Source organism: Phascolarctos cinereus, unplaced genomic scaffold (genome assembly GCF_003287225.1).
Source record: "Phascolarctos cinereus isolate Bilbo 61053 unplaced genomic scaffold, phaCin_HiC Scaffold_3;HRSCAF=262, whole genome shotgun sequence".
Lineage (NCBI taxonomy): Eukaryota > Metazoa > Chordata > Mammalia > Diprotodontia > Phascolarctidae > Phascolarctos > Phascolarctos cinereus.
The window spans coordinates 247,646,493-247,670,639 of NW_027555736.1; the positions used below are offsets into that span (position 1 = coordinate 247,646,493).

Below are 24,147 nucleotides of genomic sequence, written 5' to 3' on the forward strand. Positions count from 1 at the left end.
CAAATTTGGCCTTGGAGTACAAAAGGAAGCAGGGGAGAGAGTAGTAGAATTTTGTCAAGATAACTCAAATCTGGTAGATGGAGTGCCTGAAGAGCTCTGGACACAACACAAACACATTCCAAAGAAAAAGAGCAAGAAAGCCAAATAGTTGTCTGATGAGGCTTTACAAATAGCTGAGAAAAGAATAGCAAGGAGAGATAAGGTGTTCTTAAATGAGCAATGGGGAAAAGAAAAAGAGGGAAACAAAATGGGAAAAGCAAGATCTCTCAAGAAAATTAGAGATATGAAGGGAAATTTTCATACAAAAATGGGCATGATGAAAGTAAAACATGGTAGGAATTTAACAGAAGCAGAAGAGATTAAGAAGAAGTGGCAACAGAATTACGTCATGGATAACCATGATGATGTGGTTATTTGTCTATAGCCATACATCTAGAAGAATGAAGTCAAGTGGGCCTTACAAAGCATTATTAACAGTGAGATTAGTGGAGTTGATGGCATTAGAGCTGCAGTATTTAAAACCCTAAAAGATTATGATCCTGAAGTGCAGCGCTCAGTATGCCAGCAAATTTGGAAAACTTAGAGGTGGCCCCTGGATTGTAAAAGATCAGTTTATGTACATCCCAATCTTAAAGAAGGGCAAAGCCAAGGGATGTTCAAATTCCTGAATAATTGTGTTCATCTCACACACCAGCAAAGTTATGCTTAAGGTTTTGCAGGGTAGGCTTCAGCAATATGTGAACTGAGAATTACCAGAAAGGCAGTTTGGTTTTTGAAGAGGCAGGAGAACTAGAGACCAAATTGACATTTGCTGGATTATGGAAAAAGTAAGGGAGTTCCAGAAAAAACATCTACTTCTGTCTCATTGACTCTGCAAGGGAAGGGGAACCTGTGGCCTTGAGGCCACATGTGACCCTTTGGCTGAATCCAAACTTCACAGAACAAATCCTTACTTATAAATACTTAATAAAAGGATTTGTTCTGTGAAACTTGGACTCAGTCAGAAGGCCATACCCAAGGACGCATGTGGCCTCAAGGCCGCAGATTCCCCACTCCTGGACTACACTAAAGCCCTTGGCTGTGTGGATCACAACAAAATATGGCAAGTCCTCAAGGAGAGTGGGTTACTAGTTCATCTTACTTGTCTCCAAAGGAGCCTGGGTGAAGGTCAAGAAGCAGCAGTTAGCTCTAAACATGGAACTACTGATTGGTTAAATAGTATGCAGAGTACATCGTGCAAAACAATGGATGAGTAAAAAGCTGGAATTAAGGTTGCTAGGAGAAATAAAAACAATTAAAGATATGCAGATGATACCATTCTGATGGCAGAAAGTGAAGAGGAATTAAGAAGCCTCTTAAAAAGGGTGAAAGAGTGGAGTGTAAAAGCTGGCTTTGAAGCTTAACATGAAAAGAAAAACTAATATTTTGGCAAATGGCCCCATCACTTTCTGGCAAATAGAAGAAGAAATGAAAGCAGTATCAGATTTTATATTCTTGGTCTTAAAGATTGCTGCAGACGGTTACTATAGCTATGAAATCAAAGGACACTTGCTCCTTGGAAGGAAAGCTATGCCAGATCTGGAAAGCATACTAAAAAGAAGAGACATCACCTTGCCAATAAAGGTCCATATAGTCAAAGCTGTGTTTTTTCGAGTATCAGTGTGTGGCTGTGGGAGGTGGACTATGAGGAAAACTAAGCACTGCAGAATTGATGTTTTCAAATTGTGGTACTGATGGGGGCAGCGAGGTGGTGCAGTGGATAGAGCACCGGCCCTGGATTCAGGAGGACCTGAGTTCAAATCCGGCCTCAGACACATCACACTTACTAGCTGTGTGACCCCGGGCAAGTCACTTAACCCTCATTGCCCACCTTAAAACAAAACAAAACAAAACAAAACAAATTGTGGTACTGGCAAAGACTTTTGGGAGTCCCTTGGACAGCAAGAAGATCAAATCAGTCAAAACTTAAAGAAATTAATTCAGTCTGTTCACTGGAAGGTGAAATAATGAAGCCGAAACCTAAAGACTTTGGCCACATAATAAGAAGACAGGACTCATTGGAAAGAGTCCAATGTTGGGAAAGAATGAAAGGAAAAGGTACAGCAGAGGATGAGATGGATAATAGTGGAATAATGGAAACAATGAACATGAACTTGAACAGACTTCAGGAGATAATGGAAGATAGAAGGGGCCGGTATGCTGTGGTCCATGGGGTCAAGAAGAGTTGGACAAGACTGAGCAACTGAGCAACAAGAAACACGATGATGTTTATAGCAGTTCTTTTTGTGGTGGCCAAGAATTGGAATTTGAGGAGATGCCCATAGATTGGGGAAGTGCTGAACAAGGTGTAGTATATGATTATGATGGAGTGCTATGAGAAATGATGACAGGGATGGTTTCAGAAAGTCCTGGGAAGATCCTTATAGGAATTGATGCGAAGTGAAGTGAACAGAACCAGAAGAACATTTTATGCAATAATAGCAACATTGTAGTGATGGTCAGCTATGAAAAACTTAGCTTTCTGTTCAATACAATGATCTAAGACAATTCTGAAGGACTCAGGATGAAAAATGCCATTTATCTCCAGAGAGAGAACTGATGAATTCCAAGTGCAAATTGAAGCATAGTTTTGTTTTTGTTGGCTTTTGTTTTTCTTGTCCTTTTTACTTCTGCAACATAACTAATATGGACATGGTTTGCATGATTTTATATGTATAATTGATACCATATTGTTTGCCTTCTCATTGGGTAAGGGAGAGTCTGCAGGGAGGGAGACAATTTGGAATTCAAAAAAATGTAAAAGAATGTTAAAAATAAGATATAAGTATGTGAGACAGTGTAGTAAATATATAATATAAATATGATATATAAATAAAAAATAGAACTAAAATAACTTGTTCATAAAATCTCAATTATAATATTGGTTGATTCCTGGCATTAATACTATGTACAGTTGGATGGACAGGCCATGAAACTGGTATATTAACAAATACAACTTGGAATGAAACTGTGGATAGATGTTAAACTTGGCACAGAATTGAATAGGCAGAACAGAGTAAGCTTTAGTATATTTGGGGAATCAAATTCATTTTAATGACCTAAACTTCTTGAAACAAAGACCCCCATCAAATTTTTTTCCATTGCATTACCCTGTAAGAATTAAAATTTGGATTGCCCATAGGCAATGGAAAAGCACATGATAGGGAGTGAATAGATACAGTACATTGTGAGTGAATACTTGCTTAGAATAAGGGGTGTGAAATGTATGACTAGAAAAAGAGATGACCCAGTCACATAGCAAAAGGAAAGGATAATGGATATTCTGTCTACGTGTTCCATTGACATCAACACAACATCAGGAAATCTAGAGAAAGGCCCCAACATATTGGTTGTACTTCTTGTGTCAAACTAATGAAAAGATATGGGCAAAAATAGCAAAAGGTAAAAAGCTGTGAATTGATCATGATCTGTGTTATTGGAAGTACTACCCACAGTGATGAGATCACAGATTCATTAAAGTGCTAAAATAATGTTTGGCATCATTTGTTGTATCTGTGCTAATTATTCTGTTCCCATCTCAGTGACTTTGTTTCAACTGAATACTGGTAGAAGTCGTTTATTAAAATGCTATCAGCACCGAAGAAATGCTGGTATGTTTTGGAAATTGATTATTTGCTAGTGTTCATCTGTGTCTGATATTAGTAAGAGCAAGATGTTGAACATAAAAAGGTAACAGAAAGCCCCAAATTTTGTGTTCAGTGACATCTGTTCCTTAGAATAATACATTTTTAATGACTTCAAAAATTCCTTTAGTTTGGAAAATTCAATGTATACTATTAAAGGTAGCTGTGGAGTAAAAAAAATTTATTGAGCATTTCGTTGGAACATTTTTTTAATACTACAGGTCCAAGCATTCATCACCTCTCGCATGGACTATTGCAGTCACCTCCTATTTTGTCTCCCTGCATTCAGTCTTTCCTCTTTCCAATCCATCCTCCATGCACTTAAAAATTATTATTGCTAAATTATATATACTATATAAAGTGCTTCTGTCACTTTAAACAAAGAAAGCAATAATAAATGTAATTCAATTCAACAAATATTTATTAAATTAAATGTGTATAAGGCCTTAGATGTTGGGATCACAAAGATGAAAAAAATGACATGATTGTTGCCCTCAAGATGATCTAATAGGGTGATACAGCATGTACACAAGTAATTACATGATAGGATAGAATAGATAGAGCCAAAGAAGTGATGCTGGCAGTCCATCCCTGTTTCTGTATGGAGCATAACCCTTCTTCTAGTCCTCCAGATTTACCATGTAGAAGTCATGCTTGATTCCTCATTTTCACTCATCCCTCATATTCAGTCAGTTGCTAAGTCTTATGTATTCTTGTTTTTAAACATCTCTCAAACCTGTCCTGCTCTCTTTACTCACAATACAACCACCCTAAGTTTAGACCATCATCAAATCTTTTCTGGACTGTTACAAAAGCCTCCTAATTGGTCCCTCTGCTTCTAGTCTCTTTTCTTCTCCAATCCACACCCTTCACAGCTGCTAAGTTGATATTCCAAAAGCACTCCTCTGTTCAAGAAGCTTTAATGGCTTCCTTTTTCCTCTAGGATCAACTGCAAAGTCATCTCTTTGGAATTTAATGCACTTCACAATCTGGTCATTTTATTTTTCCAAGTTAAGCATACATACCTCCCCTGGTGATTCTGCCTTCCAGCCAAACAGGCCTACATGCTGTTCCAGGTCAGTACAATGACTTTGCATGCTCCACATGATGCTCCCTGCTCCCCAAGCCTAGAATTATCTATTTTTACCTCTACCTCTTGGAGCTCCTAGCACCTTTTAAGGCTCAATTCAAACAGCACCTGCTTTAATAGGCATTTATCAATTGCTGTAGTTTTAGACTCTCCTTGCTTCAATTTTCTTTATATTTATTTTGGGTATATCCTGTATTTATTTGTATTTATACATGCTCTACTCTACTTTTAGAATTTATGATCATGAGGGCGAAAACTATCTCACTTTTGATTTTGTATATTTAATATCTGATTGACAGGATGGAATAGTAGCTAGAAAGCTGGCTTCAGACCTAGGTTTAAGTCCTGATTGTAACAAATACTGTTTTTGTGTCCCAGAAGAAGTCACTTAAATTTTTTAGAACCTTAGGCAGCCTTCTGAGACTAATTTGTAGAGAAGGTTGCAGACCCAAAGTGATAGAGGTTATGTAGGAATGGAATGATCCAACATCGGTGAAATCACAGGTCTAGTATGTATCCTCCATTCTCTTCACTGAGGAAAGTATGTGGCATAGAACAGGCAGTTAGTAAATTTTTACTGATTGATTGATATACTTTTAAGAAGCTTTAGAGCTTAAGAAATGACTTTCAGCTAGGACTTATGAGAGAGACAACATTTGATTTGTTCCTTGAAGTAGCAGAAGAATTTCACCAAATGGAAGAAAGGAAGTATGTTCCAGAATTACCTGCAGTAATAGAGGGTGGATAATCTAAGACAAGTTGGGAGAACAAATTTTGACTAGTTGCGCAGTACATGAACAGAAGTGATGAGCAATAAAAGATGGGTTTTGGAACCTAATTATAGAAGCTGTAAATACTAGGTTAATTAATTTGTATTTTATCCTATAGATAAATAATAGAGTAACAGGAAGTTTTTAAGTAGCTGAGGGACATTGTTGGTACTGTGAATTAAGATTAAGATGAGAAAAACTGAACAAGGGCTTTAAATTTTGATCAGAAGATTTTATTTTTGATCATAGACATAATGGGGAACCAATGCAGTTTATTGAGTAGGCAAATAAGTCTGACTTGTGCTTAAGGAAAATCATTTTGACAGCTGAGTCTCAGAGGATAGAGTAGAATAGAGAAAGACTGTAGGCAGAAAGACCAACCATGAAGCTATTGCAGTAATCCATGCAGAAGGTATGAAGGCCTGCACCAGGGTGGTGGCAATGTCAGAGGAGAGAAGGGGGTATATATGAGAAATGTAATGAGGGTAGAAACAGTAGGACTTGACCACTGATTGGATATGGGGGGTGGGAGAGTGAGGAGTCAAGGAGGACACTTGTGCCACAAGCCTAGATGTCTGTAAGGGTAAGGTTGGTGGGGTAGAATGAGTTTGGTTTTGGACATGTTGAATTTATGATGTCTGTTAACACCTAATCCAGATATCCAGTGCTACTCCTCTCTATGTAGATCTATATCTCTTTGGTAAGGCTTAGGTGATGGTAAAATTGGCTTTGATTTTCTTCATTCCTTACAATTTGGACTTAACTTATTGACCTAGCTAGAAGTTGTGGTTGGAAAAATGCTGTTACAGAGTTTGCTACTAAAGTGCTTTGGTTGCGTAAGTTAGATATGAATATTTTGGAACTCAGTGAAGATTCTTCTCACAAGATTTCCAGATATATTTTATTAAACACCTTAAAGCCTTGGAAGAACATCAAGGTTCTGTATACCTTGTAACTTTTTTGATGATTACAGATTGATGACTCTTTAAAATTTTTTCCTTGAACACCAAGATACACGCATACACGTGCGCACACTCATACACTCATGTACATACAGATCTGTCCTTATTTACCACAAAGAAATAGATGTTATTATAGATGTGCATTAATTTTGTTCTACTTATCATTATCTAAATTTTATGCTGTAATATGTACTGAAGACTTCCTGCTAATATGTTGCTACTTTATTCCCATCCTCAAAAAAAACTAAAATAATAGTTTATAATTGTATTATTTTATGCGTAAAAGTATTATCTTCCATTCCAAGGATAATATTACTACTGTATACATTATCTTCACATTTATAAATTCAGTTAGTATTGTATTTTTCATACAACACTTTACATATAAATAGCAGACGTGTAAGCACTTGTTTCAGAAGTCAAATCAGGGAGCAGCTAGGTGGTACATTGGATGGAGCACCGTCCCTGGAGTCAGGAGGATCTGAATTCAAATGTGGCCTCAGACATTTGACACACCCTGAGCAGGTCCCTTCACCCCAATTGGAGAGGGGAGGGAAGGAGGTAAGGGGGGGGGAAGGAGAGAGAGAGAAGTCAAATCAGGTCAACAAGCATTTATTAATTACTTTACTGTGTGCCGTGTCCTATACTCTAGGGACTTAATGGGGGGGAAAAGTCCTTGTTCTCAAGGAATAAAAAATAGAGGAAGCAACATGTAAATAACTATGTATAAGCAAAATGTATATAGGCTAATTTGGAGAATAGAAGCCAATGGAAGGTAACATGAACTAGATGGAGGACTAGACAAATTGGATTTCTCCAATCCTCTAAATCACTCTAAAAGAGGAATTATGCATAGAAGATAAAGCAATTTCACTTATCTCCTGGAGCAAAGACATTAAGAACCCTAATAAGCTAACAACCCCTTGAACTAATAGCAGAGAAAGCTAATTCCTAAGCCACTCACTCAGAACCCTTTCCTCCACCATTTTCAGGACTGCACAAGCCAACCCAGAGAACTCAACTCTACTCCCTACTTCTTCCCTCCCCCCTGAACCTCAGAAAAACCAAAGAATCTTGTTGTCATTGGGACTGTATCGTATCAGTGCTCTGTGTTGTAAGAGATCTTAACCAGGCACCTGAAGAACAGGAAGAGCTGGGGCAGGGCATCTTCATTTGTATGGTTTTCCACTAGGCCTTTAGGAAAGGGGGCTAGCATCCAGTGATGACCAGTTCTGTCCCCACAGAAGTTACTTGAGGCAGATGAAATGTGAAATCCCTAGCATGGGCAGAAACTGAGAAGATTTTGATGTTCTTCCCCTGGAATGACTACAGTTAAAGGGGTAGGAGTCAGAAAGTAAACAATTGTAGAATATAAGCTAAAAAGATTGAGATTACCAAAGCATTTCGGGGGAAGAAAACTTAAGTACCTTTATCATAAGGAGATAAAACAAGAGGAAGATATTAATAACAGAAAAAAAACATACAGCTTTTAGATCAGCCTAAAGAAACCAGATTTGCATGAATAAATTTTGCAAAAAAAAAAAAAGGGAATTAATACCTGATGAGGCAGAGGACCTTGTAGATTTCCAAGAGAACATGGAACCACAGAAATATGTTCCTGAATGATTTAAGAGAGAAATTGTAAGAATTGTAAAAACAAGTTATGGCCTGCACAATAGAAATAATCAGCAGAACAGAAAATGTTAAACCACAGTGACAAACATTACCAAAGAAATAAAAGACATAACCAATTGACTGGGAATGTAAATACACAACATTGAGAAACAAAAATCAGTAACATTAAAAGAAACCTTAACTATACAAGAAACCAATGGAAGGCTAGATTCTAGATTTTATTTCATTTTTATTTTTGGGGAGGATGCTACTTATTTTGTTATTATTTGCCAAGCTACATTAAGAATCATGAATTTATGGGCTAAGCACCATGATTTCATTTTGACTCAATATTTCATTAAATGAGAAATGCTATTTGGGTTCCATAGACATAATTTATGGAACACATACATATTTCCTTTACCTTTCAAAAAATTATTTATTTTTAGTTTTCAACATTTCACTTCCATAAGATTTTCAGGTCCAAATTTTCTCCCCATCCCTCCCCTCCCTCCACTGGAAGATGCCATGCAATTTGATATATGCTCTACATAATACATTCATATTAAACCTGTTTTCACGTTAGTCATGGTTATAAAGAACAATTAGAAACAATGGGAGGAACCACGAGAAAGGTGAGAGAGAGAATAAATAATATGCTTTCATCTACATTCAGACATTCAAAGTAAAGTTCATTTTCTGAATGTGGATAGCATTTTCCATCATGAGTCTTTTGGAATTGTATTAGATCCTTGCATTGCTAAGAAGAGATAAATCTATCAAAGTTAGTCATCACACATATTGCTGTTACTGTGTATGACATTCTCCTGGTTCTGCTGACTTCACTCAGCATCAGTTGATATAAGTCTTTTGAGGTTTTTCTGAAGTCTGCCTGCTCATCATTTCTTTTTGCACATTAGTATTTCATTACATTCAGATACCACAACTTGTTCAGCCATTCTCCAGTTGATGGGCATTCCCTTAATTTCCAATTCTTTGCCACCACAAAAAGAGCTTCTATCAATATTTTGTACGTGGGTCCTTTTTCCATTTGTATGATCTCTTTGGGGTATAGCCCTAGAAGTGAGTGCTGTTGCTGGGTCAAAGTTTATGTACATTTTTATAGCCCTTTGGGCATAGTTCCAAACTGCTCTCCAAAATGGTTGGATCATTTTACAACTCCACCAATAATGCATTAATGTTCCAATTTCCCCACATCTTCTCCAACATTTATCATTTTCCTGTTTTCTCATATTAGCCAATCTGATGGGTGTAATGTGATACCTCAGAGTTGTTTTGATTTGCATTTCTCTAATCAATAGTGATTTAGAGGATTTTTTCGTATGGATATAGATAGCTTTAATTTCTTCATCTGAAAACTGTTTATATCCTTTGACCATTTATCAGTTGGGGAATGACTTGTATTCTTACAAATTTGACTCAGTTCTGTATATATGTTAGAAATGAGTCTTTTATCAGAGACATTGGTTGTAAAAATTCCCAGTTTTCTACTTCTCTCCTAATCTTGGATGCACTGGCTTTGTGTAAAAACTTACTAATTTAATGTAATCAAAATAATGCATTTTGCATTTTGTAATGTTCTCTGTCTCTTGTTTGGTCATAAATTATTCTGTTCTCCATAGATCTGGCAGGTAAACTATTCCTTACTCTCCTAGTTTGCTTATAGTATCAGCCTTTATGACTAAATCATGAATCCCTTTTGACTTAATCTTGGTATAAGATGTAAGATATTAGGCTATGCATAGTTTCTGCCATAGTCTTTTCCAGTTTTCCCAGCAGTTTTTGTCAAAGACTGAGTTTTTATCCCAGAAGTTGGAGTCTTTGGATTGATCAAACAGTAGATTACTATAGTTACTGACTGTTGTGTCTTTTTTAATTCACATTTGAGAATACTTTAAAAAAATGTTTTTATTAATTTATTTTGATTTATCAACAATCATTTCCGTAAGTCCTTGAGTTTTAAATTTTTCTCCCCTTCCTTCCTCAAGATGGCATGCTATTTGATATAGACTATACATATACATTCCTATTAAACATATTTTCACATTAGTCATGTTATAAGGAAGAATTAGAACCAAATAGAAGAAACCACAAGAAAGAGGAAACAAAACAAAACAAAGAAAAAAAAGAACAAATGGTATGCTTTCATCTGCATTCAAACTCCATAGTTCTTTTTTTGGATGTGAATAGCATTTTCCATCACGAGACTTTTGGAAATGTCTTAGATCCTTGCATAGCTGAGAAGAGTCAAGGCTATCAAAGTCAGTCATCATACAGTGCGGCTGTTACCTTGTACAACTTTCTCCTGGTTCTGCTCGCTTTACTCACCATCAGTTCGTGCAAGTCTTTCCAGGATTTTCTGAAGCTGCCTGCTCATCATTTCTTATAGCACAATAGTATTCCATTAGATTCATATACCACAACTTGTTTAGCCATTCCCCAATGGATGGGCATTCCCTCAATTTCCAATTCTTTGCTGCCACAAAAAGAGCTGCTATAAATATTTTAAATATGTGTGAGTCCTTTTCCCATCTTTATGATCTCTTTGGAATACAGCCCTAGAAGTGCTATTGCTGGGCCAGAGGATATGCACAGTTTTATGGCCCTTTGAGAATTGTTTTCCAAAATGGTTGGATCATTTTACAACTTCATCAGTAATGCATTAGTGTTCCCATTTTCCCACATCTTCTCCAGCATTTATCATTTTCCTGTTTTGTCATATTGGCCAGTCTGATAGGTGTGATATGGTACCTCAGAGTTGTTTTGATTTGCATTTCTCTAATCAATAGTGATTTAGAGCATTTTTTTCATATAACTGTAGATGGCTTTAATTTCTTCATCTGAAAACTGCCTACTCATATATTTTGACCATTTATCAATTGGGGAATGACTTGTATTTTTTATAAATTTGACTTAATTCTCTATATATTTTAGAAATGAGGCCCTTATCAGAGACACTGGCTGTAAAAATTCTTTCCCAATTTTCTACTTTCCTTCTAATATTGGTTGCATTGGCTTTGTTTGTGCAAAAAATTTTCAATTTAATGTAATCAAAATTATGCATTTTGTATTTCGTAATGTTCTCTGTCTCTTGTTTGGTCATGAATTCTTCTGTTCTCCATAAATCTGATAGGGAGACTATTCCTTGCTCTCCCAGTTTGCTTTCAGTATCAGCCTTTATATCTAAATCATGAACCCATTTTGACTTTATTTTGGTCTATGGTGTAAGATTTTGGTCTATGCCTAGTTTCTGCCATACTCTTTTCCAGTTTTCCCAGCAGTTTTTGTCAGATAGTGAGTTCTTATCCCAGCAGCTGGGGTCTATGGGTTTATCAAATAGTAGATTACTATGGTCATTGACGACTGTGTCTTTCATACCTAACTTATTCCACTGATCCACCACTCTATTTCTTATCCAGTACCAAGCAGTTTTGATGATTGCTGCTTTATAATACAATTTAAGATCTGGTATGGCTAGGTCACCTTCTCATGCATTTCTTTTCATTAGTTCCCTTGATATTCTGGACCTTTTCTTATTCCCAATGAATCTTGTTATTTTTTTTTTCTAGCTCTATAAAATAATTTTTGGTAGTTTGATTGGTGTGGCACTGAATAGGTAAATTAGCTTAGATAGAATTGTCATTTTTATTATATTCACTTGGCCTACCCATGAGCAACTGATGTTTTTTCCAGTTATTTAGATCTGACTTTATTTGTGTGAAAAGTATTTTGTAATTGTGTTAATGAGTTTCTGGGTTTGTTTCAGTAGGTAGACTCCTAAATATTTTATAATGTCTGTAGTAAGTTTAAATGGAATTTCTCTTTCTATCTCTTGCTGTTGGGCTTTGTTGGTAATATATAGAAATGCCAATGATGTATGTAGGCTTGTTTTATATCCTGCAACGTTGTTAAAGTTTATTATTTGAAGTAGTTTTTTTACTTGATTCTCCAGGATTCTCTAAGTATATCCTCATATCATCTGCAAAGAGTGATAGCTTTGTTTCTTCTTTGCCTATTGTAATACCTTCAATTCCTTTTTCTTTTCTTATTGCTAAAGCTAACATTTCTAGTACAATATTGAACAATAGTGGTGATAATGGGCATCCTTGTTTCACCCCTGATCTTACTGGAAATGCTTCTAGCTTGTCCCCATTACATATGATGCTTGCTGAAGGTTTTAGGTAGATGCTGCTTATTATTTTATGGAAGACTCTATTTAATCCTGTGTTCTCTAATGTTTTTAATAGGAATGGGTGTTGTAACTTTTTCTGCATCTATGTGATCATGTGGTTTCGGTTAGATTTTTTTGGGGGGGGCAGTTGGGGTTAAGTGACTTGCCCAGGGTCACACAGCTAGTAGGTGTCAAGTATTTGGTCTGAGGCCAGATTTGAATTCAGATCCTCCTGACTTCGGGGCTGGTGCTCTATCAACTGTGCCACCTAGCTTCCCCTCCATGTGGTTTCTGTTATTTTTGTTGTTGATATGATCAATTATGCTGATAGTTTTCCTAATATTAAACCAGCCCTGCGTTTCTGGTATAAATACTACCTGTTCTTAGTGTATTATTCTTGTGATAAGTTGCTGTAATCTATTTGCTAATATTTTATTTAAAATTTTTGCATCTGTATTCATTAGGGAAATTGGTCTATAAATTTCTTTCTCTGTTTTGCCTTTTCTCAGTTTTGGTATCAGCACCATATTTGTATCATAAAAAGAATTTGATGAAATTTCCTCCCCCAGGGCAAGAGGGTCCTTTCCAGTTAATCACTCAAGCTTCTTGGGCTTCAGGACTGTTGCATCCTGTCTTTCTGCTGGTTCAACTGTTCCAGGATTTTTCCTGGGGCAATGTTTTCTGGGCTTTCAGAGGTTAATGAGGGAAGGTGAGAGGGACTTATTTCTTATGCTGCCATCTTGGCTCCGGGAAGTTGAGCCATCTTGAGAACACTTTAATATAAAAGATTAGTTGAAAGTCAAAGCTTAAATTTAGTGAACATGTCATTACTAAAAGATTGATTTTCATAGTAAATTAATCTCTAAAAATTCTCATGGAGCCTGAGTTTTTACATAAGGAATCTAGATTCTTTATGAGAGACTTCATTTAAAACAACAAATGAAAAGTCACAGATAACAGGCAAATTTGTTGATCAACATAAACATCAGCTTCATTTTTCCAGAGGATGAAAACAAGAATCTAATTCTTTCTATGACAAAATGCAAAAGATGTTTCAGTATTTTGACTTTAAAGTCTTTTTCTCCAGCAGCAAATCTATGTCTTTGCTGAAGTTCCTTTTCTCTTTCTTGCTGTTGCTGGACATCCTCTTGTAGACACTCCAGTCTTCTTGAAATAGCACAATCTTCATGTTTCTTAGCTTGTCAAAAGTATGAACCTCCAAATAAACTTGTTCTCTTTGGTCCCATAAATCATTCAAATGTTTCATTAGTTCCATTGCTTAAGATTTGTAGTCACCAAGGAATACTTTGATTTTCTTTTCTTTTTTTGTAGCTCTCTTAGCTTTTGTTATCATGTGACCCTTATTTACCTCATCTCTTTTTAAGTGATTCAGTCCTGTCCCTTTTGTGAGCTGTCTTGACTAGTGTATGTCGAGCTCTGTCCACGTAGATATAAAACTTGATTGTAACTTTCTTCCACACCTGGTTGTAAGTTTCATTTGTCAGTTTACCATGGTTCATTCCTTGCTTTACTACTTCTACCTTCTGTGTCAAAAGGTCTTGAACGTTCTTTAGTTTAACTTCAGAGAATTTTTCATAAGTGAGTTCTAGGTAAATTATGTGCTTAGTAGTATTGCTTCCTAATCCTAGAGTTTTCTACTTTTTATTTCCAGTTTGTTCTCTGTAAGGATGATGTAGAAGATCATAATGTAGCATTGTGATTATCTCTTTTTAAATTACTTCTTCACTTTTCTGTAGGTGTGTTATTGGTCTACATTTATGGGTCCTTAGGTAGTTTCATTTACTTCTGAAGATGTTGGTAGAGCTTCATGCATTTGGTTTAATTCCTTTACACGTTCTGCATCTCAGGTAGCCTGTAGTTGTAGCAACTACACCAACCACATTCTAGTTAGGTTTCATCAATCTCAGGTTTCATCAATCTCATGATCTTCTAGCTCTTTCTCAAGCATTTTCTGGTAAAACAATCTCAAAGTCATTCTTTGGAATAGGAAGGTCCATCATCCCTAAATGGAGATGCTCCTCAGATTCTTGATCTGCTTAACATAGTGGGGTCATTGTGATCTGCCAGTCCCTCTTCAGGATTTATAATTAGTTTGTCTGTTAAAGAGGTTCCAACCACTGATATAGGAGTCATTCTACATGGAGGAGTTAATCCTTCAGCTTCATGAGGAATCTTGAATGGGGATGCACAGGGACTGTGTTTGGTGTTTGAATGATCTGTCTTTGTAGAATCACACCAGAGAAGTCACTTTCACGCCATGTATTAAGACCACCTTTCAGTGGGATGTCCATGTTGGTAACAGCCATCAAGTTCTGTGCTTCCTTAAGGATTTGATGATAGGCAGCCAGAGTTTTGGGCGCTGTCAGTGATACTATTTTTGGTGACGTTATACTTAGACAAAAGAGTGCTGGATTCCTCTGCTGTTTGATGTGCAATTCCACTTGCTTGTGCAATTCACAACTTCCTTTAGTTCTTCATCAAAGATCTAAGGTGAAGAAAAGTAGTGATTTGATTTTTCTTCTTTTTCCTTTTTGGTAAATTCTGATACTCCATTGTTTTGAAGAATAGCTGATGGGAAATCAGACTCCTTTTTTGTCTTGCTTCCTATCTTTACTTTCCTTTTCAGATGTTAACTCCCTATCAAGATCATGTTGTAACTTCCTAAAGTCAGTATCAGGTGCCTGATAATTTTCTTCAGATGTGTCATAAAAACTTGGAGTAGGCTTTTTTTTTTCCAAATGGAATTTCTGCGTTCTAATCTTTTTCTTCTCTGTTTCCTTTTTTTCTGAATTTTTATGCCAGCTGCTTGAAGTTCTTCTCTTTTGGAGGGCAGTAGTGCACCTTGCTTCTTCCAACTGTTTTTCTCTTGGCTTTCTTTCCTTGTGTTTGCCAGACAGGCTGTGGTGCCATTTCCAGTCATCCTGATCTATATCTTGTGACTGTACCATATGGCTGCAGAAGAGAAAGTGAAGCTTGGTGACCTTGCACAGTTCTCCCTCACTTAAATCCAATTCACTTGCAAGTCATGGCATCATCTTCCTGATGTCGTGGTCCTCTTTGATAATGAAGTACAAACAACAACAACAACATGAAATCAGACAGGCTCTAGCTTTTGAGACATTTAGAGTTCATCATTGGATCAGGTCTAGCTGGTTTCCTTTCTAGATTTGGATCAGTCTCTCCAGGTTTAAGTTTTTGTGGATCATCTTGCTGTCCCTTTTTCATTGCTCTTCGGGCAGCTTTATCAAGGAGTTCATAGTGTTCCAAGCAATGTGTAGTCCTTTACCTGATGGTTGAGTCAGTGGTTCTACACTGGGTTGGCATCAATTTGTCCAGGTACAAAAAGTTTTCTTCCTCCTCCCTAGACCGTTATGGTTTCTGATGCTTGGGTCCAGGTCCAGCTATTCATACCATTTGGCCTTGTACTGCTTTGCTGATTTCCTATGCAACAGTGAAGTAATCCAGGACTATTGGTTCTTCCTATATTTCATTACCACTGCTTTATGAATTTCATCCTCCGTATTCTTCTACATACCCTGTCCCCTACTTTAATCAAAATCCAAGGCATCTTGGCAAAGGTGTGACATCGGCAGTCACCTGGAGCAGACCAGTGAATACCTAATGGCATAGCCCCCCCCCCAACCCAAGTTGACCTGGGATCTCGCAACATACATACATGCATACATACATACATATAGACAAACATACATATAGACGAATAGAGGTCAGGAAGACCTGATTTATCAAGTCTTACTGGTAAGTTACTTAGCCCCTCAGTGCTCCTTCTCTCAGAGCAAAAGTTGCAGAGGAGAGGACTCTGCCTTGGAAATTCCTTACCAGGAGCTTCTTACACCAGTGAAATCAAATGAATAATGTGTGTGTAAATATAAATATACACACATACATACATACTGACTGCAACAGATTGATGTACATTGTGTTTATTCAGTGACTGATTCTAGAACGATAATAAATATTCAGTTATGGTATTGTTTAACCAATCCGCAATAGCTTTCTGTAGTAGCTGAATATAGACATTGTTTACAATTGAAGTAGATAGCCAAGCAGATAAATTTGCTATGTTTGCTAATACATTTTTGTCTTTTAGGAATTCCTCGGACTGCTTCCATGATCACCAAGCAAAACAAATTTTAAGAAATGCTGTCCAGGGCCATCCACCTGAATGTAAAAATAAAGAACCCAGTTTAGTGATGATATCCTTTGAAACAACCTCTAAATATTCATGTATATGTGTGTATACACACAGATATGCATAACTTCCCACGTTCATATACTTTGTTTTCTTTTCAAATTAATATTATATTTTGAACATTTTGTCATTCAACTTGTAAGTTAACAAGTACAATAATTAAACACAACTATCTGATTCAACAGACATAGGGATCTTATTAATGCAAGGCATAATGTTAGAAGCTATAACTGTGAAGATTAAAAAACAGCTGCTTCTGCCCTCAAGGTGGTAAAAAAAGAAAAATAGGAAGATTTGGAAACAGTCTTCCTTTCGATGTTTGGGGTAATTCTTGGTAGATTAGGCAAATATTTTAAGAAATCCGGGACATGTTGATGTTAATTCTTAATTAAATACCAACCATATAAACTGGTGACTAGCATCAGTAGTCTTATGATGCGTTGTAGTTGAATACATCTCAGAAATTTAAAAAAATGTGTATTGGAATGAATTTAAAATCCCAAGATGTCTTAGAGATACTACTTTGTTATTCCTCACAGAGTTCTAATGACTAAGCAGTCATAGGGTCCTGTTGTTATTTTAATAATAGGAAAATGAAGCACAGCAAAGTTAATTTACCTTCTAAGTGTGATGAAACCAATAAAACTAAGTTTTTCATATCCAGTATGCTTCTCTGTTTCCCACAAACATACCCATATCTCCCTCATCCTTAAAAACCCCTCACTTGATCCTTTAACGCTTCCCCTCCGATTATCATTCTATATCTTTCTTTCTCTTCTCAGCTAAACGTAAGAAAGCTGTCTACCATCAGTACCTCCTCTTCTTCCTTTCCTCTTATTTCTAAACTTCCAAACTTTACAGAACAAAAAGGGATTTGTTGGATTCAGTCAAAGGGCCACACTTGAGGACCTACAGGGCCATGTGTGGCCTTGAGGCCATAGGTTCCCCACCCCTGCAATAGAATTAAGAGGAGGTGGGAAAGCTTCTTGTAGAAAATGAGATTTTAGTTGAGACTTGAAGGAAATCAAGGAAGGGTGTAGGTGGAGGTTAGGGAGCCAGTGTCAGTGGTCAAAGAGGATGTGGTATTGAGTAAGGTATGAAAAGACTGGAAAGGTAGGAAAGTCTAGGTCAAGAAGAATTTTGAATGCCAAATGGATTTTGTATTTACTGCTGGAGGTGATTGGAACCACTGGAGTTTATTGAGAGGGAAGAAGGGAATAACATTGTTGGACTTGTGCTTTAGGAATATCCCTTTGGTGTCTGAATAGAAGATGGATAGGAGTGGGAAAAGACACCCTCACTTACCCCAGTCTAATATGATGTAGTCTTTTCTACTTTCACAGTGTCTCTCATCTCTCTTCTTAAAGAGCCACCATTCTCTTCCTCCTCAGTTCTACCATCTGTTTTCTCTGGTATCTATCAAAACAGAGATCAAATGACACTTTCTGTAGGAGACTTTCTAATAGCATCAGTAAGAGTTCCAAAAACTATTAATTCTTCTCTCAGAGTTTACCATACATTTACACTGTATATATGAAGTTATTTGCATATTATTGCTCCTATTAGAAACTGAATTTTATGAAGGCAGGTACCCTATTTTTACTTTTCTTTGTATTCCTATGCTTAGTACAGTGCTTGGCACATAATGCTTAATAAATGCTTATGGACTACTGTATCTCACTGCATAATCATCACAGATTTTATGCCAATTTTTTTGCAAAAAAGTAGGGTGCGACCATTATGTGAAGCTTTAAAAATTGTGGTGATGTTACTTGTCTTTTAGTTTCCACCAGTCTCGCGCCAACTTTTTACTCTCTGGAAACTGTCTTTCTATAGTTCTGTTTACATGTTGTGAAACAGTGAACACAAGCACTTTCAGCTTGAAGCCTACAGAATAGCTTTAATATTTACCCATAATCAGAAAGAAATCCTTTGCACATTAATGTGTCTCTGGCAGACCAACTATAAAGTTTAGCTAGTGCAGGAATATGCAAGTCTTACCATCGCAGGTGACTTACTCATAGCAGCTTTGCCTCGCCCTCCTTTTCCCTTGTGGCTATGGCTCCTCATTGGGTTGAGTAGCAATACCGTTAATACTTAGGGCTAAGTCTGTCAAAGTTAGTCACTGCACGATGTGGCTGTTACTCTGTACAACGTTGTCCTGGTTCTGCTTTTCACTCAGCATCAGTCCATACAAGTCTTTCCAGGTTTTTCTGAAGTCCTCTTGCTCATCATTTCTTAGAGCACAGTAGCGTTCCATTACATTCATATATCACAACTTGTTGAGCCATTCCCCTATTGATGGGCATCCCCTCGATTTCCAATTCTTTGCCACCGCAGAAAGAGCTGCTATAAATACTTTTGTACATGTGGGGCTTTTTCTCATTTGTGTGATCTCTTTGGGATACTGCCCTTGAAGTGGTATTGCTGGGTCAAAGGGCATGCACATTTTTATAGCCCTTTGGGCATAGTTCCAAATTGCTCTCCAAAATGGTTGGATCATTTCACAACTCCACCAACAATGCATTAGTGTTCCAATTTTCTCACATCTTCTCCAACATTTATCATTTTCCTGTTTTGTCATGTTGGCCAATCTGATGGGAGTAGTCAGTTCTTAAAGGAACATGCATTTTCTGTACCTCTTGTTCAGGGCACCTACCCAGAGTTCCCTGCAGAGGAGGGGGATTTTGGCAGAAACTACTAGGTCTGCAACGTCGTGATTTCAACTGGTAGTCATGAACATCCTGTCTGTTACCAGTCAATGTCCTGTTTAGACTAGATAGAATGGGGAGGTGACTGTCTGTCTTGACTTCTGGAATGTATATGGTAACTGAGGGAGTCAGTATGTGATAGTTCTGTCAGTACAAGATAGTTCTGTTTATAGGCGGGAAATTCTACAGAGATCAGCTTGTTCTTATAATTGGTAGAGATAATTTGCTTCACTGAGGCTCACTCATGGGTTACTGCCAGAGATATGGTCTTAGGCTAGGATCCAGTCATTCTGTCACATACTTACTCCGCACTGGGTCGCCACAATCCGTCAATTTGTGAAAAAATATAGTGTGTGAAATGCAGTAAAGGGAAGCACAATAAAATAAAATAAACCTGCAGAGTTTTCTTACATCTTGCATACAGTAAGTACTAAATGTTTCTAGAATTGAGTGATATCAAAGACCCTGATCACAATGCCTCTGATGGATATTTAGCCCTTGATCTTGAATTTAAATACAAGTTTTCTGAGATTATCTTTGTGTAAATATTTATCTTCCAGTAAACATTATTAATCTGTGTTTTAACAGAAATAAATCCTTTAGGTCTAAAAGGATGGGCAGAATCTTAGCCTCCTAGGAACATTCTATTGAGTTTCATATAGGTGTTGTGGCTATGACTAAAGAGCTGTCATACATTCCTTGTCAGCAGGAGATTTTAGGCACTATTCCCCCACACACATTAGCAGAGATTGCTGGGCTGACCCTGAAACATTGAACACATCTGAGACTACCATAAAAGAATAATTTATCCTTCATTAGTTTAATGATATTTAAGAGCATTTGAATGCTCATTAGTGGAATAAGAACACTAATTCAATTCCTTTTGCTAGTTTTTATAGCTGCACTGCTTAGTGCAAAATAGGAACAGTTGATAGAATTATTTCTAATTATAGTATGTTTGGTTTAATATATGAAACTTAATATACATGTTATCCTTCTAATACATGTATGTCTATCTTCTTTTTAAAATTCCATTGAATAATAAATGCTCATTACGTAAGTACAAATGTCATTAACTATAGCTTTTTATTAATATTTATTAATATTATGCAGTTGTTAATATTTATTAATATTTTATTCTCAGGGGGAAAATTTATAAAAGTTTTCCAAAAATATAAAAATTTCTTGATGAAATTTTAAATGAGAAATGTAAGCAGAGGCTCTTGAAATTTATACCTAACCTGTCATGTTTGACAAATTTAGCAAAAAAAAAGGAAGACAAATTTTATATTGTAATTTTCTATATTTTTCCTTATTTAACTTAGTTTAAAAAATCACCTGTTCTTATATAATGTTGACATTTTATTTTCATTCTTCTGTTCCTATTTAGGAATGTAGTATCACAAAAAGCATTCATGTTGAAAGGATGAGGAAAAAGGAAAATTAATGATAATTTGCAAACATTTGAGTGACTATCCTAATTTAATGATTATTTAAGAATATTTCAGTTACTAGTATCAAGAATGAAAAGGGCGAAGCTACCACCAAGGAAGAGGAAATTAAAGCAGTAATTAGGAATTATTTTGCCCAACTATATGCCAACAAATTTGACTACCTTAGTGAAATGGATACATATTTACAAAAATATGAATTGCCCAGATTAACTGAAGAGGAAGTAAAATACTTAAATAACCCCATCTCAGAAAAAGAAATTGAACAAGCCATTGATGAACTCCCTAGGAAAAAATCTCCAGGGCCAGATGGATTTACATGCGAATTCTATCAAACATTTAAAGAACAATTAATTCCAATACTATATAGACTATTTGGGAAAATAGGTGAAGAAGGAGTCTTACCAAATTCTTTTTATGATACAAATATGGTGTTGATACCTAAACCAGGAAGAGTCAAAATAGAGAAAGAAAATTATAGACCAATTTCTCTAATGAATATAGATGCAAAAATTTTAAACAAAATACTAGCAAATAGATTGCAGCAACTTATCACAAGAATAATACACTATGACCAGGTAGGATTTATACCAGGAATGCAGGGTTGGTTCAATATTAGGAAAACTATCAGCATAATTGAGCACATCAACACCAAAACCAACAGAAACCACATGATCATCTCAATAGATGCAGAAAAAGCTTTTGATAAAATACAACACCCATTCCTAAAAAACACTAGAAAGCATAGTATAAATGGAGTCTTCCTTAAAATAATAAATAGCATATATCTAAAACCTTCAGCAAGCATTATATGTAATGGGGACAGGCTAGAAGCATTTCCAATAAGATGGGGGGGTGAAACAAGGATGTCCATTATCACCACTGTTATTCAATATTGTACTGGAAACGTTAGCTTTAGCAATAAGAGAAGAAAAAGAAATTGAAGGCATTAGAATAGGCAAAGAAGAAACAAAGCTATCACTCTTTGCAGATGACATGATGATATACTTAGAGAATCCTAGAGAATCAAGTAAAAAACTACTTGAAATAATAAACAACTTTAGCAAAGTTGCAGGCTATAAAATAAACCCACATAAATCATCAGCATTTCTATATATTACCAACAAAGCCCAACAGCAAGAGATAGAAAGAGAAATCCCATTTAAACTTACTGTAGACATTATAAAATATTTAGGAGTCTACCTCCCAAAACAAACCCAGGAACTCTATGAACACAATTACAAAACACTTTTCACACAAATAAAATCAGATCTAAATAATTGGAAAAACATCAGTTGCTCATGGTAGGCCGAGCTAATATAATAAAAATGACAATCCTACCTAAGCTAATTTACTTATTCAGTGCCATACCAATCAAACTACCAAAAAATATTTTATAGAGTTAGAAAAAATAATAACAAGATTCATTTGGAAAAACAAAAGGTCCAGAATATCAAAGGAACTAATGAAAAGAAATGCAGGGGAAGGTGGCCTAGCAATTCCAGATCTTAAATTGTATTATAAAGCAGCAATCATCAAAACTGCTTGGTACTGGCTAAGAAATAGGGAGTGGATCAGTGGAATAGGTTAAATATGCAAGACACAGTAGTCAATGACTATAGTAATCTATTATTTGATAAACCCAAAGACCCCAGCTTCTGGGATAAGAACCCACTCTTTGAAAAAAACTGCTGGGAAAACTGGAAAAGAGTATGGCAGAAACTAGGCATAGACCCAAATCTCACACCATATACCAAAATAAAGTCAAAATGGGTTCATGACTTAGATATAAAGGCTGATACCATAAGTAAACTGGGAGAACAAGGAATAGTTTACCTATCAGATCTATGGAGAACAGAAGAATTCATGACCAAACAGGAGATAGAGAACATTATGAAAAGCAAAATGGATAATTTTGATTACATTAAAACAAAGCAATGCAACTAAGATTAGAAGGAAGGTAGAAAATTGGGAAAGAATTTTTACAACCAGTCTTCTGATAAAGGCCTCATTTCTAAAATATATAGAGAATTAAGACAAATTTATAAGAACACAAGCCATTCCCCAATTGATAAATGGTCAAAGGATATGAACAGACAGTTCTCAGATGAAGAAATTAAAGCCATCTATAGTCATATGAAAAAATGCTCTAAATGTTATTGATTAGAGAAATGCAAATCAAAACAACTCTGAGGTACCACAGCACACCTATCAGATTGGCCAACATGACAAAACAGGAAAATGATAAATGTTGGAGAAGATGTGGGAAAATTGGAACACTAATACATTGTTGGTGGAGTTGTGAAATGATCCAACCATTTTGGAGAACAATTTGGAACTATGCCCAAAGGGCTAAAAAATGTGCATACCCTTTGATCCAGCAATAGCACTTCTAGGGCTATATCCCAAAGAGATCAAACAAATGGGAAAAGGACCCACATGTACAAAAATATTCATAGCAGCTCTTTTTGTGGTGGCAAAGAATTGGAAATTGAGAGGATGCCCATCAATTGGGGAATGGCTGAGCAAGTTGTGGTGTATGAATGTAGTGGAATGCTATTGTGTTATAAGAAATGATGAACAGGCTGACTTCAGAAAAACCTGGAAAGACTTATATGGTCTGATGCTGAGTGAAGTGAGCAGAACCAAGAACTTTGTACACAATAACAGCCACATGCATTGACTGATGAATGACTAAGATTGTTAAACTAAACCCTTCTCAGCATTACAAGGATCTAAGACATCTCCAGAGGCCTCAGGATGGAAAATGCTGTCCACATCCAAAGAAAGAACTATGGAAGTCGAATCGCTATCACTTATTTTTACCTTGTGTTGAGTTTTGTTTCATCTTTCTGATGGTTCCTCCTATTGGTTTTAATTTTTCTTACAACTTCACTAATGTGAAAATATGTTTAATGGGTATGTAAATGTAAATCCTATATCAGATTGTGCGCCATCTTTGGGAGGTTGGGGGGGAGGAAAAGGCAGAAAAATTTTCAACTCAAAAGCATATGGGGAAAAAAAAAGGAAAAAAAAAGAATGTTTGAGTTCCCAGTAGTTAATAGAATAAGAACATTAATTCAGTCAACTTTACTGTTTTATTGCATTTTTAGTTTTATTAATTAATTTTAAACTTAAATACTAAAATTTTCAGCTTTTCATTGAATGTTCATCTCCTCCCCTGAAGCATTATGCTTATTTTCGCTAGGTAGTTGATCCTTGGTTGTAATTCAAGCTGTTGTGGCTTATGGAATATCGTATTTTACACCCTCTGATCTTTTACTGTAGAAGCTGCCAAGGTCCTGTGTAATCCTGACTTGGATTCCTTTTTATTAAATTGTTTCTTTCTGGCTGCTTACAGTATTTTCTCTTTGATTGTGGAATTTTGGAATTTGGCTATAACATTCCTTGGCATTTTCAATTTGGGATTTCTTTCAGCAGGG

The 24,147-nt window shown here is 36.2% G+C and overlaps 1 protein-coding gene and 1 pseudogene across 17 annotated transcripts in view; one reads left to right on the forward strand and one right to left on the reverse strand.

Moving 5' to 3' along the window:
• The window catches only part of GPHN (gephyrin), a 789,636-nt gene that overhangs the window by 197,877 nt on the left and 567,612 nt on the right, over nt 1-24,147 (forward strand). The gene's annotated exons all lie outside the window — the stretch shown is intronic.
• LOC110220694 (cell division cycle 5-like protein pseudogene) lies at nt 13,366-15,865 on the reverse strand (annotated as a pseudogene).